Genomic DNA, 14,304 nt, shown 5'->3' with positions numbered 1-14,304 from the left:
GATTTTTGTGATAGTGATGATGGAATTCAAATTTTGTTTGCTTGGAATTTTTTTGTTTTTTCTTGATTCATGTTGCTGTTTAAGTAAGGATAATGGAATTGATTGTTCAATTTGCAACTTTATCATGATGGATCGATATTTGATTTTTACGAAATGTTCTCTCTCTGTTTTTTTTTCTTTTTTGTTCAGTCAAATTGATTCTTAATTCTTTTTTGTTCAGTCAAATTGATTCTTAATTTAATCAAGGTCAGGAATTTTTGACAATGGTTCTTAGTTTTAATAAATCATCTCTATGTGCTTATATCGTGTTCAATGAATATGCCAAGCGGAAAATTGATGATATGGAGTTTGTTCATGCATTGCTGCGTTCTTTCTTCCTTGATTTGATAATTATTTATTGGTAGATTTTACAATAATGGATGCATTTCAATGGATTAGAATAGAGATTTCGTAATCAACTTTATTTTGTTTATGATGAACATGGTGTTTTTGAATCGCATAATTTGGTTTCCAAAGTATATGTATGAAATGAAAGGAGTATAATGACTATACTTGCTAATGATGATGTAAAAGAGCCACCAAGCCTGCAACACTGCTGTGATATGGTAATAAATTCGGGAATTGCAGCGAACTTTGTTACTATTCCATGAATTGTTAGCTGAAATAGAGGAAGTTGACAATCATGAGCTTTATCATCCATTGTCATTACTATTCATTAACTACTGGTGTTAAAACATGGAGTTAGGAACTTTTGATTATTGTCAGAACTCAGAAGAAGTGTAAATGTTTTCCTGCTATTTTCTACTGTTTTTTTTTTTTTTTTTTTTTAATAAGTGAGAAGTTATTGTCGAGCTTTTGCACCTTTTTGTTCACTTGTGTCTCGCTTTGATGTCTTGTTGATAGGCTTTTGTATAATGCAAAGTGGTGTAATACACCGAGGTGTCAATTTGGGTTGTGCGGGTCGGGTCTATTTTGAACTTGAGTCATGCTAAATTACTATGTTCGTACTAGTCAAAATTTGAATTTGATTTTTTTTTGGTTGGTTATGGGTCATGTTAGTTTTTGATACCTCTAAATATTTTTGGACCTTAATCTTGTTCGCAGATTTTGTCGATGGAGATGGTGACGTTCAACGTGCTGATGGAAACGTTAGAATGTTAGATGCTGTAGGCGTCGTTTGAAATGCGCCTACGTTAAAAGCATGTTGTGAATATGCTTGACACTCTTAGGAAGTGGGAATTGACATTACGATTAGGGACAACGATTAGGGACAAATAAAGTAGGAAGCCGCCAACAAGTTTTTTGTGGAACTTGTAAACCGTTCACGGATCATAAAAAGGCAACCACGATAAGGGACAACGATAGGCAACAACGATTGACCCGTGAAGGTTATACCCCATTCATAATCCATGAGATTACTAACTCCATATGGTTCGGAACCACGAAAGGAGGATCGGGAATGATGGTACGAAGTGATTCATGGAGTCACATTCGTCCGTATTGGCCTCTACTCGATTCTTATAATGAAAAGTGCTTCCTGCGATCTCAAAGGCATACAAACAAAGATATTCAATTACTAAATTGGTTTAATATTAATGCAACACATAATTCTAAAATATTATGATCACTTGAATTAACAAGATTAAAAAGGAACCTAAACCGGTTGTCCAAATTATCTTATTAGGCATGATTTTCAATTACATATTCCCTTTAAACATGTAATATGGTGATCATAATAAAAATAGTAGAACAACATTAATATTAAAACCAAATTAATCACAATTCCAACAACATAAAATCGTTAGAAAAATAATAAAAATAAAAGGAGCATGATCCTTACTTTGATTCTGTTTGTTTGCAACTACAAAATAATAAACGAGTTAGTAAATAACTTCAAGGAAATAATAAAGCAATAATTGAATTAAATTAAATTAAATAAAGTTGATTTTGGGGCCAAACCCTCAAACAGTTCTACCTTTCACGCCTTGGCTTAAGGACAGAACCTCGAGTAAAATATGGACTCCTTTGAATGCTTGAAGAAGGAATTTTGAAGTGAAAAGGGTAGGCTAGTGTTTAGGCTAAAGCATAGAAGAGAGAAAATAAAATCAGAGAATTACTCGGTGCCCCGTTCATCAGAAATGAGGGGGGTATTTATAGGGAAAATGTGCCGAGGGAGCACACGGAACCCTAAAATGATAAAAACCCTAAAAAAGTATCCCGTGACACGGTCAAACTGTACCGTGACACGGGAAGCTCCACCGTCAGACGACACACTTTCCCGTGACACGGTACACTTTTGGTGTGACGCGGGAAATTTTCAGAAAACGGGATAGAAAATGCGTTAAGGGTTTACGCGGAAAAGACACGGAATGTCCCGTGTCACGGCAGACTTCCCGTGTCACGGGAAATCCCACCGTCAGACGGGAAGGATTCCCGTGACACGGTAGGTACCTGCCGTGGCGCGGGAAATTCCAGCCCGTTTTTCCGTCCAAATACATTTTTAGCCCTAATTTCCTTCGGCATTTTAAGTGCCGATTGATAATTTCGGGCCTTTTCTGACTTTTTATTATTCGGGCTAAAATAAGAAAATAATTAAATAAAAATAAATAAAGGGTTTGGGCCAAAAATAAATAATAAAACAATAAAATAAAAAAGGCTTGGGCTAAAAATTAATTAATAAGTTTGGGCTGAAATTAAAACTATGCTTTTACCAAACATCAAGACTAATCCATGGACTATTCAAAAATATGAATTTAATAAAATACAATTTTTTAAGCACTCTCGGGATTAAATATTGAACCCGACCAATAGTGGCGGTGAAAGGTTGTTCATCATCGGGTTTGATTTTGGGGAGACATTTTTAGGTGTCTACAGCCGCCTACATCTTCCCCCCTTTTTAATTCTTTACTTGTCTTTTTCTTTACTTCAATTCTGGATCCATACTCGGCTTCGTCCGACTCTCCTCATGAGGCCGGCCGTTCGCCTGGGACTGAGGAGTCTAGAGTGGACGGAGAAGAGTTGTCTCCTTCTTGGAGTGAGTCTATGTCAAGTGCGTACGTACTCACCCCCACTTGTTCTTCTCTGTCCCTACAGGCGAATATGGCTAGGATCATGCGTACGCGTGAACTTCATGCGGCCAGGAACCCTGACGGCAGTCTGGTTCACCCTAGGGTCCCTGATGACCCGAACAACCCTAATAGTACCGATGTGGAGACCGCCTCCACCACGCGTACAACTACCTCCACGAGCTCTCAACATCTGGCCGTGGAGGTAACTTCATCTTTCGAGGAACGCCAAAGAGCTCAAGGCGTCTCGTCCGCACCAATTCCGGAACTTAGGTTCTCTCAATATGCCAACTCGGTCATGGATGAGGCCGAGTTGCTACTTCGCAACAACCATCCTAACCCTTCTGGGGCGGACGCTGCTGGTTCGTCCGTTCCAACTTCCTTACAACTTCTTCTCCAACAGGGCAGGGCGGACAGGCCAAGGACTGGAATCTCTATCAGAGAACCGTTCGCCCTGCTTATTCGCAGTGCTCCTCCTTCGGGAAATGAGGCGGTCACTGCCAAAGACAAGGGCAAATGTCCCTTAGTCGAAGAGGATGTTCCTTCATCTAGAGGCGTACTAAGCTCTAGAGGTCGAAGCTCGGCCGAGGCAGCTGACTTGGACAGAGTGCTGTCCTCTGAGTTTGGGAGTGCTCCCCCTCACCAAATGGAAGAATAAGAAGTTGAGAAAGAGGCCGAAGGTGAGGCGGTCGAAGGTGAGGTGGCGGCCGGAGAGGACGTCGCCAACATTGACAACTTCAGAGACCCGTACGCCTGTACGATGGGTAGCACGGCCTTGGGCTACCTAAATCATAAATCTGACAAGTACAAGGCTTCCCTCCACCTTGGGGAGGGATTTGAGATACAGCCTCCCAGAAAGTCACTTGCTGTGGCCGCCTGGGAGGAAGAGAAGCCGCGCAAAAGATCTTTTTGCGTCTACCGGGCTGCTTTAGACGTCGGCCTGCGTTTTCCCCTCCACCCTTTCGTCCGCATCTTGCTGGACGAGTATGATATTGCTCTCTTCCAACTGACGCCAAACAGTTGGTTGAATGTTTTTGGGTATTTAGTGACGTGCATCTGCAAGGGCTTCAAGCCAAACTTTGCCGTTTTCTGTGAGATGTACTCACTAACACGGCTGGAGAAGGACACGGACGGTTGGCTTATCTTGAGTTCAACTAGAGACTACATGGTAGTGGTCGACCGTGTCAGCAAATGGAGGGATTGGAAGCACCGTTTTTACCGCATCAAGACTAAGGACGTTGAGTTCAACTTGCGGATGAATAGGAGCAATCCCGAGCCAATCCAGCTCGGACGCGGGGACCACAAACCTGAAAAGCCACCCGTCCACCCCAGCCAAGAATACCAACTTGACTACTTTAAGGTCAATAGGGTCAAGCAAGGCGGCAAGACTGTACGCGTTCCTCGCCACTGGGTTCCTCTATCCAGTTGGCTCCGGGATTTTACATTTATGTCTGCGTACGGCCTGTACCAAAACTTGCCCCAAGGTGGACGCTTAGATATACTCTTTGTACGCACATGAATTTTTTACTTAGAAAATTTTCTAACACTTTCTTCTTCCTTTTGCAGCGGAGGCGTACGCTATGCTTGACCCTGAACAGAAGGGTGAGGTGGAGATGTCCGAAATCGACTTGGCTCGATACAAGGCTCGACAAAAGATGTACGAGCAAGGCAAGGAGGTAAACAATTGTTTTCTCTCTTTTTTTTTCATTGTCCGCCTTGATGTATTGGGAAGAGCATACTTCCTGACTTTGCATGGACGTATCTTTTCGTCCGTTCAGGTGTATTGGAAGGGAGCTTCTTCCAAACTTCACACGGACGTGGACAAATTGCTTTTCTTATGCCCTTGCTAACATTTGTACTTATATTTTTAAGCAGTCCACCCCCACTCCAAGGGCGAGGAGGAAGCAGCCGCCTACGTCGGCTCAGGATGCGGATGCATCCAAAAGGAGGAAGATGGTCGCTGCAAAGACCCCTTCCAAAACCGCGACCAAGACAAAGTCGCAGACTGCTCCTACGCAGTCTCAAGGAGATAAACCCCGGCTGGGACAAAGCGGGGTCTCCAAGTCCGTGGATCCTGTTGTTGAGTAGGTCCACGATGCGTCCATCCAATCGGACGACGGGGGTAAGTCGTCCCCTATAAAAACGACCGACCCCTTCTCGACTCCGCATGTCGAGAGAGTTCAAAAATCTGACTGGTTGCACGCCAGTCAGTCGGCCAGCGACACTCCTGGCCACTCATGAAATGAGGGGGACGCTCCACCGCCGCCCCCTCCCTTCAATCTCTCTCCTCCGAGTTTCTCAACTGGTTAGTTATCTCTATCTTTTTTGTACTTCTTTGTTCGTTTCACATGTTCATTTAATCTGACCATTTTGTACGGTCGTTCGCAGATATCTCAGAGGAAATGCACATGAAGCTGCCCGGCGAATCTCTTACTGGTGCGGACAGGAAGGTCATACGCGAGGCCATGGCCCGCGCGGTTCCCTAGGCGCAGCGAGACAAGCTGCAGGGAATCAACGAAGGGTTTCTCGGCCCCATGATCAACTGCAGCGCCGAGGTATTCCTTCTTTATACCATATTCTTTTTTCTCAATACTTAGCATATTTTTTCTTCATTTGGCTAACTCTTTTTTTTTTCTTCGTCTGCAGCTCTTCTTCCGCCTAAACGCCTTCCTTGACTGGAAGGATATAGAAAATGAGCGGTTGAACAAGGCCTGTCTCGAGGTGAGGAAGGCCGAGGATGCTGTCACCGGGACGGCCGCCATTCAAAGGGTCCATCTGGAGACCCAGATTACTGCGCTGTCCGACAAGGCGGCGCGGCAAACTGAAGACCTAGTCAAATTGGGCAAAGCTCTCGAACAAGAGGCTTTGGCCAGGGAGACTATGCGCCAAGAGAGAGACACGACCGTCCTGGAGGGAGAGAAGTGGAAAGCTAGGTATGAGGCGTCCGAGAAGCTGAAGAGCGACTTAGCCTTGGCACAGGCTAATCTTCAGTCAGCTCTGGATGAGGCGGATGTGCTGAGGGCCGAGGTGGAAACCTTGAAGAAGTCCGTCTCGGACTTAACTGAGAAGCTGAAGGCTCCTCGACCGCCTAGCGCCGAAGAAATTGTCCGCATTGAGCACAACGCTGAAAAGCGGCTTAAGGCTCACTTCTTCGACGCCTTTGAGCTAATGGTGGCCGACGGTGAGGCGGCCTACTACCAAGAACGCTTTGCTAAGCGCCTGGCGTACGTCTACCTCAGGGAAGAGGCAAAGAAGGCCGGCCAACCTCCTCCCGAGCTAGTGGTCACTTCCCCAGAGTCCGGAGAGGACGAAGAGGAAGTTGAAGGTGATGAGGAGGAGGAGGCGGACGATGGTGCTGAAAAGCCAGAAGACGAGACGTCCGTCCCAGCCCCGGCTAAGGAAGAGAAGTCTGTGATAGAGGAGCCTGCCAAAGATGATACGGCTAAATAGAGCTCAGGTCCTACATCGGTCGTCTGCCCAGCTTTCCAGCTTTTCTTTTATCAGCTTTTAGTTTGTTTCCCTTAGCTTTTGTTGAACAATTTTTTTTTAATTTTTGTTTAAAGCCGCCTGTTTTGAGCGGTAATGTAAAACATTTCGGCCGCCTTTTGAGCGGTCTTATTTCAATGCTAATCTGTCTGCCTTTTGAGCGGTTTTTTTATATCTGTTTCATACTTAGCAAATTTTTTGCAATTTTATGCTTTTTGATGCTTTCGTACGAACCTGGGGGTATGCCCCTTTATTCGGCGTTCGCCTAGTCCATACTCTGAGTGGTTTGAGTGACTTGGTAGTTTTTATGCCTTGAAGGGTATGACAACTAGAAAGTTAATCAAATCATAGTAATGATTGCCCTTGGACTAGGTGAAACGCCGAATCAATTAGATTTAATCGGACGTTCAATTGGCTTTATGCGAGTCGTCCGTTGAAACTATCGCTCGGACGCACTCGAGAAATCCCAAGTATTGTCTCAACTTAGAAATTTCTTGGCTTGGCTGGGCTAGGTGCCTAGGTATGCCCTTGCCCTATTTGTAAGGGACACTTGTATTTCACAATTTCAAGATACCCTTCCTTCACTGTCCGTCCTGGATTGGGATGGACGTTCATCTCTGACTTAAGTCAGTTTTTTTTTTTTTTAATTTTTTTTAATTTTTATTTTTATTATTATTATTTTTTTATATGGTCGGGTTGCTTTATTGGAAGCAATCTTGTAACCTTTTTACCTCGGCAATTTGTTGAGCCTATGGTAGGCCGAGTTGCTATGTTGGAGGCAACTTAGTAAGTGATTTCACTCGGCCTTTCAGCTTAAATCATAAAGTTCCAATAAGCATAAGTAAAATAACAAAATAAAATAACAATGTTTAACTTTTTCATTAATTTGTCAAAATTACATTGTTGTGGCCGTATGGCTTGAATTACATTGCTCGGTCGATAGACCTAGCTGTATATACAGCTTTTTGGCTAAGTACTAAAAAAGAAAATTTAAACATGATACTTTTTCAGATTGTCAGTGTTCCACGTCCGTGGGATCTGACGGCCATCAATGGCTTCAAGGCGATATGTGCCGTCTCGGACTTCTTCCCTGATTCGGTATGGTCCCTCCCAGTTTGGAGTTAATTTTCCATCCTCATTGGCATGGCCAACAACTTCCATTTTTCTTAGCACCAGATCCCCTATCTTCAGCGGACGCTTGGACACTCGGCGATTATATGCCCTTGTCATCCTTAAGCGATAGATTTCATGTCTAAGCACCGCATTGCCCCTAGCTTCTGGAAGAAAATCTAGGGCGGTCTTCATGGCCTCCCAATTGACCGACTCATCATATAGCATCACCCGCAAAGTGGGCTCGTACATCTCAATTGGGAGTACAACTTCGGCTCCATAGACCAAAAAGAATGGAGTTTCTCTTGTGGAACTCTTTGCTGTTGTCCGTATGGACCATAACACATTAACCAACTCATTAACCCATAGGCCGCCTGCTTTTTCAAGATTGCGCTTGATTCCATTTGAGATCAACTTGTTGTAGGCCTAAACTTGACCATTGGCTTGTGGTCGGCCGACCGAAGCAAAAAAATGAGTTATGCCTTGGTCCCTCAACCATTCTTTGAGTTAGCGCGTCTCAAACTGAGGTCCGTTGTCAAATACCATTGACTAAGGTACTCCGTACCGAGTGATTATGCTTTTCCAGATGAAGGCTGACACATCCGTCCATTTAATGCCCCGGACGGCCTCGGCTTCAACCCATTTAGTGAAATAATCCACGGCCACCAATACATATCGTTTATGGCCGGACGCTGGAGTGTATGGCCCTAAGACATCCATGCCCCATTTTGCAAAAGGGAGCGGACTGCTTATGGTTGAAAGACTATTTGCTTGCCGATGAATAAGGGTCGCAAACCTCTGGCAGTTGTCACATTTTTTCACCATTTGCATGGCGTCCGTTTTCAAGCTCGGCCAGTAATATCCCAAGTGCATAGCCTTTTCAGCTAAGGCTCGTCCTCCACTATGGGAACCACAATGTCCCTGATGGAGGTCGTCCAACACATCATGCCCTCTTTCAGGAGTTATGCACTTAAGATAGGGCTTCACAAAATCCTTTTTGAATAGTTTCCATCCTTCATCTCGAACCAGGCCGCTCTCCTCTTCATTAGCCAACCCTCTTTGGGATCGTCCGGAAGAATTCCATCCTTTAAATAGGAAATAATTCCGTCCATCCAGGTTGAAATTCTATCTATGATCTGAACGGGCTAGACATCAATACTCCGTTTTTCTTTCACTTCCCAAAATACTGATCTCGGAGTGTCACATGATGCCGAGGAAGCTAACTTGGAGAGCGCGTCCGCCTGATGATTTTCTGAAAGAGGAACTTGTCTTAGAGAGAAATGTTCTAGGCATTCGGCCTCTTCCTTAACCAGCTGCAAATACTTCATCATGGCCGGCTCCCTGGCATCAAAGCCACCATTGACCTGGTTGACTATTAGCTGGGAGTCCGAGCATACTTCAATTTTGGTTGCCCCGGCCGCTTTGCATATTCTTAGGCCGGCCAATAATGCTTCGTACTCAGCTTCGTTGTTTGACGCTTGGAACTGAAATCTCAATGCGTACTCAAACTTATCTCCTTTAGGAGACTGACATATGATACCAGCACCACACCCAGTTGCTGTTGCACTACCATCTACGAACACTATCCACATCTGGTCCCCGGCCGGCTGAAGGTCAGGCCGTGTCATCTCAGCCAAAAAATCCGCAAAAGCTTGCCCCTTGATTGCTTTTCTTGGCTCGAATGTAATGTCAAAGCCTCTGAGCTCCAAAGCCCACTTGAGCATGCGGCCACTGGCTTCTAAAGTTGAGAATGACTTCTTTAAGGGTTGGTCTGTATAGACAACAATTGAGTGTGCCAAAAAATACGGCCGCAGCTTCTTTGATGCCATGTACAATGCCAGGCCAAATTTTTCAATTGGGGGGTACTTAAGCTCAGCATTGTGAAGTACATGGCTGATGAAATAGACTAGGACCTGATGACCGTCCCTCTCAGCAAGTAGGACGGCACTTAGAGAGTGTTCGGAGATGGCAAGATAAATGAATAACTTCTCATTCTTGAGCGGAGTGACGAGGCGAGGCAATGTATGCATGTGACTTTTCAATTGTACGAATGCTTCCTTAGCCTCCTCTGTCCACTCAAACATAGCTTTCTTTTTAATAGTTTGGAAAAAATAACGGCACTTATCCCCTGATCTTGACAGAAATCTACCAAGGGCTGCCAAACAGCCGGTCAGTCTTTGCACCTCCTTGATTGTTCTTGGTGACATCATGTCCAAGACGGCTTGAATTTTTTCAGGGTTGGCCTCAATTCCACGTTGATCAATAAAAAATCCGAGAAATTTACTGGACTCAACACCAAAGACACATTTCTTTGGATTTAACATCATCTTATGCCGCCTGAGTTCGGTAAAAGTTTCTCGTAGGTCCTTCATATGATCGGCCGGCTATTTTGACTTGATAATCATGTCATCAATGTACGCCTCCATATTCCGGCCGAGCTGATCTCTAAAGGCTGTGTTAACAAGTCTCTGAGAGGTAGCAGGGGCGTTCTTAAGGCCGAACGGCATAACTTTGTAACAATACAACCCCTACTCAGTCACGAACGCTGTTTTTTCTTGGTCTTCTTCCCATAGGGGAATTTGATGGAATCCGGAGTATGCGTCCATGAAGCTCATTAGGGCATGCCCGGTCGTGGAATCAACCAGACGGTCAATCTTAGGCAAGGGGAAGCTATCCTTAGGGCACGCCTTGTTCAAGTCTGTATAATCCACGCACATTCTCCAAGTTCCATTCGGCTTCTTCACAAGAATAACATTAGCTACCCAATCTGGATAGAAGCATTGCCGAATGAAACCGGCGTCCAGCAGCTTTTTCACCTCAGCCGCGACCGCCTGATTCCTCTCTTCTCCATGATTCCTCTTTTTCTGGCGGACAGGCTTTATCAATGGATTCACGGCCAGCTTATACACGGCCAGGTCAGGACTTATTCCTGGCATTTCCCCAACTTCAAATGCAAACACATATTTCAATTCCCTCAACAGCTGAATTAACTCATCCCCAAGCGTACCGAAGGCTATAGTGCCAACACTAACCGTCCGTCCTGGTAGGTCAGGGTCAAGCACTATATCTTTGTGGCTGCCGGCCGGCTGGGGCCTCAACTCTTCTGGCCGGCCAACAGTCATTAATTGCTAGGCTTCTTCTACCTTGGCCGCCTTACGCTTCTGGCCGACCTGGTATGCTTGGAGTGAGGTTCCTTCCTCTTTTACCTCGGACAATCTTGGTACGCGTGCAGTAGGATTCACTACAACCGATTACATTCCTTGGCCATTTTCTGACTTCCTTTAATCGTTCCAATCTTACCATCCGACCTCTCAAACTTAAGCAGCATTAAGTGTGGTACAATGACGGCCTTGGCCGCATTTAGAGTAGGACGGCCGAGTATAACATTATACCCGGTCAGCTCTTTGACAACAAGAAAGCGGACGACCATATCTCTTCCTTCTCCCTTCTGCCCGAAGCGGATAGGAAGATCTATCCGTCCGACTGGATGAATGACATTCCCCCCAAATCCTACCAACGGGTGGGTAATGTCCTGGAGAGCATTATCTGGAAAGGTTAAATTTTTCAAGGCGGTCAGGCTAATGATGTTGGCCGAGCTACCCGTATCAATCAATATTTGTCCAACCTTCAAATTAGCTATCTTCATGATGAAGACCATAGGATCATTATGCAGGGCCTTGACCTCCCCACGGTCAGCCTCACTAATGATTACTTCGGGGAAAGGCTCGGCCTTAACTGCATCCGTTTGCATCACATTCGACAAATTCCTGGCATCCTGCTTGATCCCTTTCATGGCAGGGCCGCCTGAGGCAAAGCCTCCTGATATCACGGCCACAAAGCCTGAATCAGTGCTGTTCCCATCATCTTCTTTGTCATTTTTCTTGTCAATCTGCTGATTTTTCTTGGACGTGTTGTCTGTCCGTTTGTAAGTGAACTTGGACTTCATCACATAAGAATTCAACAAACCCTTCTTGGCCAGCTTGTCCAACAGCCTCTTCAAATTGATGCAATCGTTCGTGTCATGACCCACATCTTTGTGGTAATGACAGTACTTGTTCTTGTTTCTATACTGGGCCGAGCCTCTCAAGGGATGAGGTTTCTCAAACTCAAACTTGTCTTTTATCTCCATAAGAATGGAATAACTGTCCTTGTTGAACTCATACTGGGGCTCGTACGTCTTGCTCTTCTTTGACTTGGGTTACTTGTCATCAGCTACCCAGACTTCTTTTCTTTTGTTTCCTTCTTTCTTTCGGCCGACCTTGTCTTGCTGAGAAGATTGCTTCTTCTCAGTCCCCTTGGTCGGCTGTTCTGATTTGGTGAGCGAATAGAAGTTCGCGGCCTCAATGTAGGCTTCGGCTTCCCGCTATACACCTGCGTACGACCGAATCTTTTTTCTTACCAAATCAAACTTAAAACCATTATGCCTTAATCCCCGGAGAAATTCAGAGTATGCCATTTCGTCCGAAAGATTATGAATTTGAGCTTTTTCTTGGTTAAATCTTTGGACGTACGAGGGTAGTCCTTCATTCTTTCCTTGCACAATTGTTGCCAAATTGAGGCTTGTCTTTCTTGGTGGGATGTTGTAAGAGAAATTTCCCACAAACAACAAACTGAGGGTGGTAAAGCAATTTATGCACTCGGCCGGAAGGCTATTAAACCAATCCTGCGCCACGCCCTTTAGGGTGGCCGGGAAGCATCTGCACCAGGTATCGTCATCCACACTTTGTAAGTACATCAGGTTTCTGTACGAAGTAATATGCTCCTCTGGGTTGCCCGTACCATCATAGGCACCCACAAGTACACTCTTAACTTTTGCTGGTTGAGGGGCTGTTAGTATGTCTTGCGAAAACGGAGGCGGCTTATCTCCTAGAGTCAGCAAGCGTATCTTCCAATCAATCAGCTGAGGCTGCGCGGACGGTCCAGCCAGGTAGGGTGCCTGGCTGAACGTCTGGCCATACGGCCCATAGTGTCCGAAGAACTGGGGACTTGGCTGCATCAACCCATTGAGAACTTGTGGGGGTTGATATTGTAACGGCTGAACTGGAATAGGTGTAGAAGTGCGAACAGCTTGACTTCTGCTGGTGATGGTCGTGTTGGTATGTTGGGAGAAAGATTGGTTAGAGAACTCATCCGGCATAGTTGGGGTAGAGGTCGTGTCAGAATATGCGGCCCTCTCCCTTTGCTTGTGTTGAATGTAGTCCCTTGCGTCCTTGAAACGCTGTGACGGCTCAGGTTCCCCTCTTTTTGGCTGTCTGCCCCTCCCCCCAGCCGACTGGGTTTTCACCAACAGACTAGAGAGATTGGTCCGTGGGACTCGGGGAGACCTACCATGCGGCCGACGAAATGGGGTATTACCAGCATCAGTTGCATTGGTCTTGTTGTGTGTTTTCTTGGAAGCACCTCCTCCCCCCTTCTGCTGTTTAGAGGCCGAGGCACGGTGGCTGTCCAACTCTTGGCGAAGCTTAGTGAGCTCGGCCATCAGGGTGGCTGGAGTAACTGGAGGTTGTTCAGCCTCATGAAATGAGCTGAGGCGGTCAAAGGCTGAGTGGAATGTATGGTAGTATGTAAGTCCTCTACAAATCCGTCCTCGCTTGGACGAGTACCAGTATTAGGTGTCTGACCGTCTATTGCCATAACGAACGAGTATCCCCACAGACGGCGCCAAATGTTTCGGGGTTTTTTGTGATCTCCTCGGATATTGGTCACGCTCTTCCGGCAACGAGACTCGGACACCTGCAAAATAACGAATATTCCTTTACCGGAATATTCGCCTCCGACGATCAAGTTAGAGATCGGGAAACGGAAAGTTTAGAGAGAGAAAGTAGAGAGAAGTTGGAGCTCTTTTAATGCTCTTTTTAATATTATGTCACAATACACCCCTCCCATCATAAATGATTAGGGTATTTATAGGGGTGGGAACATGTGCCCCTTTAGGGTGTGTACCCTAGAATTCCGTGACGTGATTGGCTGTGCAATTAGAAAGCGCCACGTGTCATGGGGGGCGCCATTTTGCGGCTTTCAAGGATATATCTCGGGATTTGGGCCTGATGTAATAAAGACCTTTTCTCTTTACTGATTTCAGGTGCCCCTTTTGGGCATTTGACACGTGTCATCCTCTCATAGGGACACGTGTCGCCCTCTCAATGGGCCACGTGTCACTATGAGATTGGGTCACGTACTTGGGGTATTTTTACCCTAAACATAACCTGTAACGGAGGTAGTATATATTATACGGAGTATATAGTTGTGATTGTCATTTAAAATCAACAAAGTGATTTTGTTATAGTGGCTACAAAATTATTGTTATAAACTTATGGTACAATTTTTTTATTCCATGTACTACGTATATTTTTATTTTCAATTAATTTCATTACTATTTTAGACGTAAAATGGTGTTGAGTGGTATATATATAAAAGTATACATTAATAAAAACCAAAATAACTTAGGATTGGGTTGCATCACTTACACTTTGGATATTACTCCGTATTACATAATTCATTAGTTCGTACAGTTTATCTTTGAGGTCCAAGTTAATCAATGAAATATTTTTGCTATTAAAAAAAAATAATAAAAAATCCATAACCCTTAAAAGCCAAATTCAAGGGTGAAGGTAGCATTTTTTTTTACTTTTTCCTTTTGAAC

This window comes from Chenopodium album, chromosome 5 (assembly GCF_948465745.1).
Source record: "Chenopodium album chromosome 5, dcCheAlbu1.1, whole genome shotgun sequence".
NCBI lineage: Eukaryota > Viridiplantae > Streptophyta > Magnoliopsida > Caryophyllales > Amaranthaceae > Chenopodium > Chenopodium album.
The sequence above is the reverse complement of the archived record's forward strand: the minus strand, read 5'-3'. Positions refer to the sequence as shown.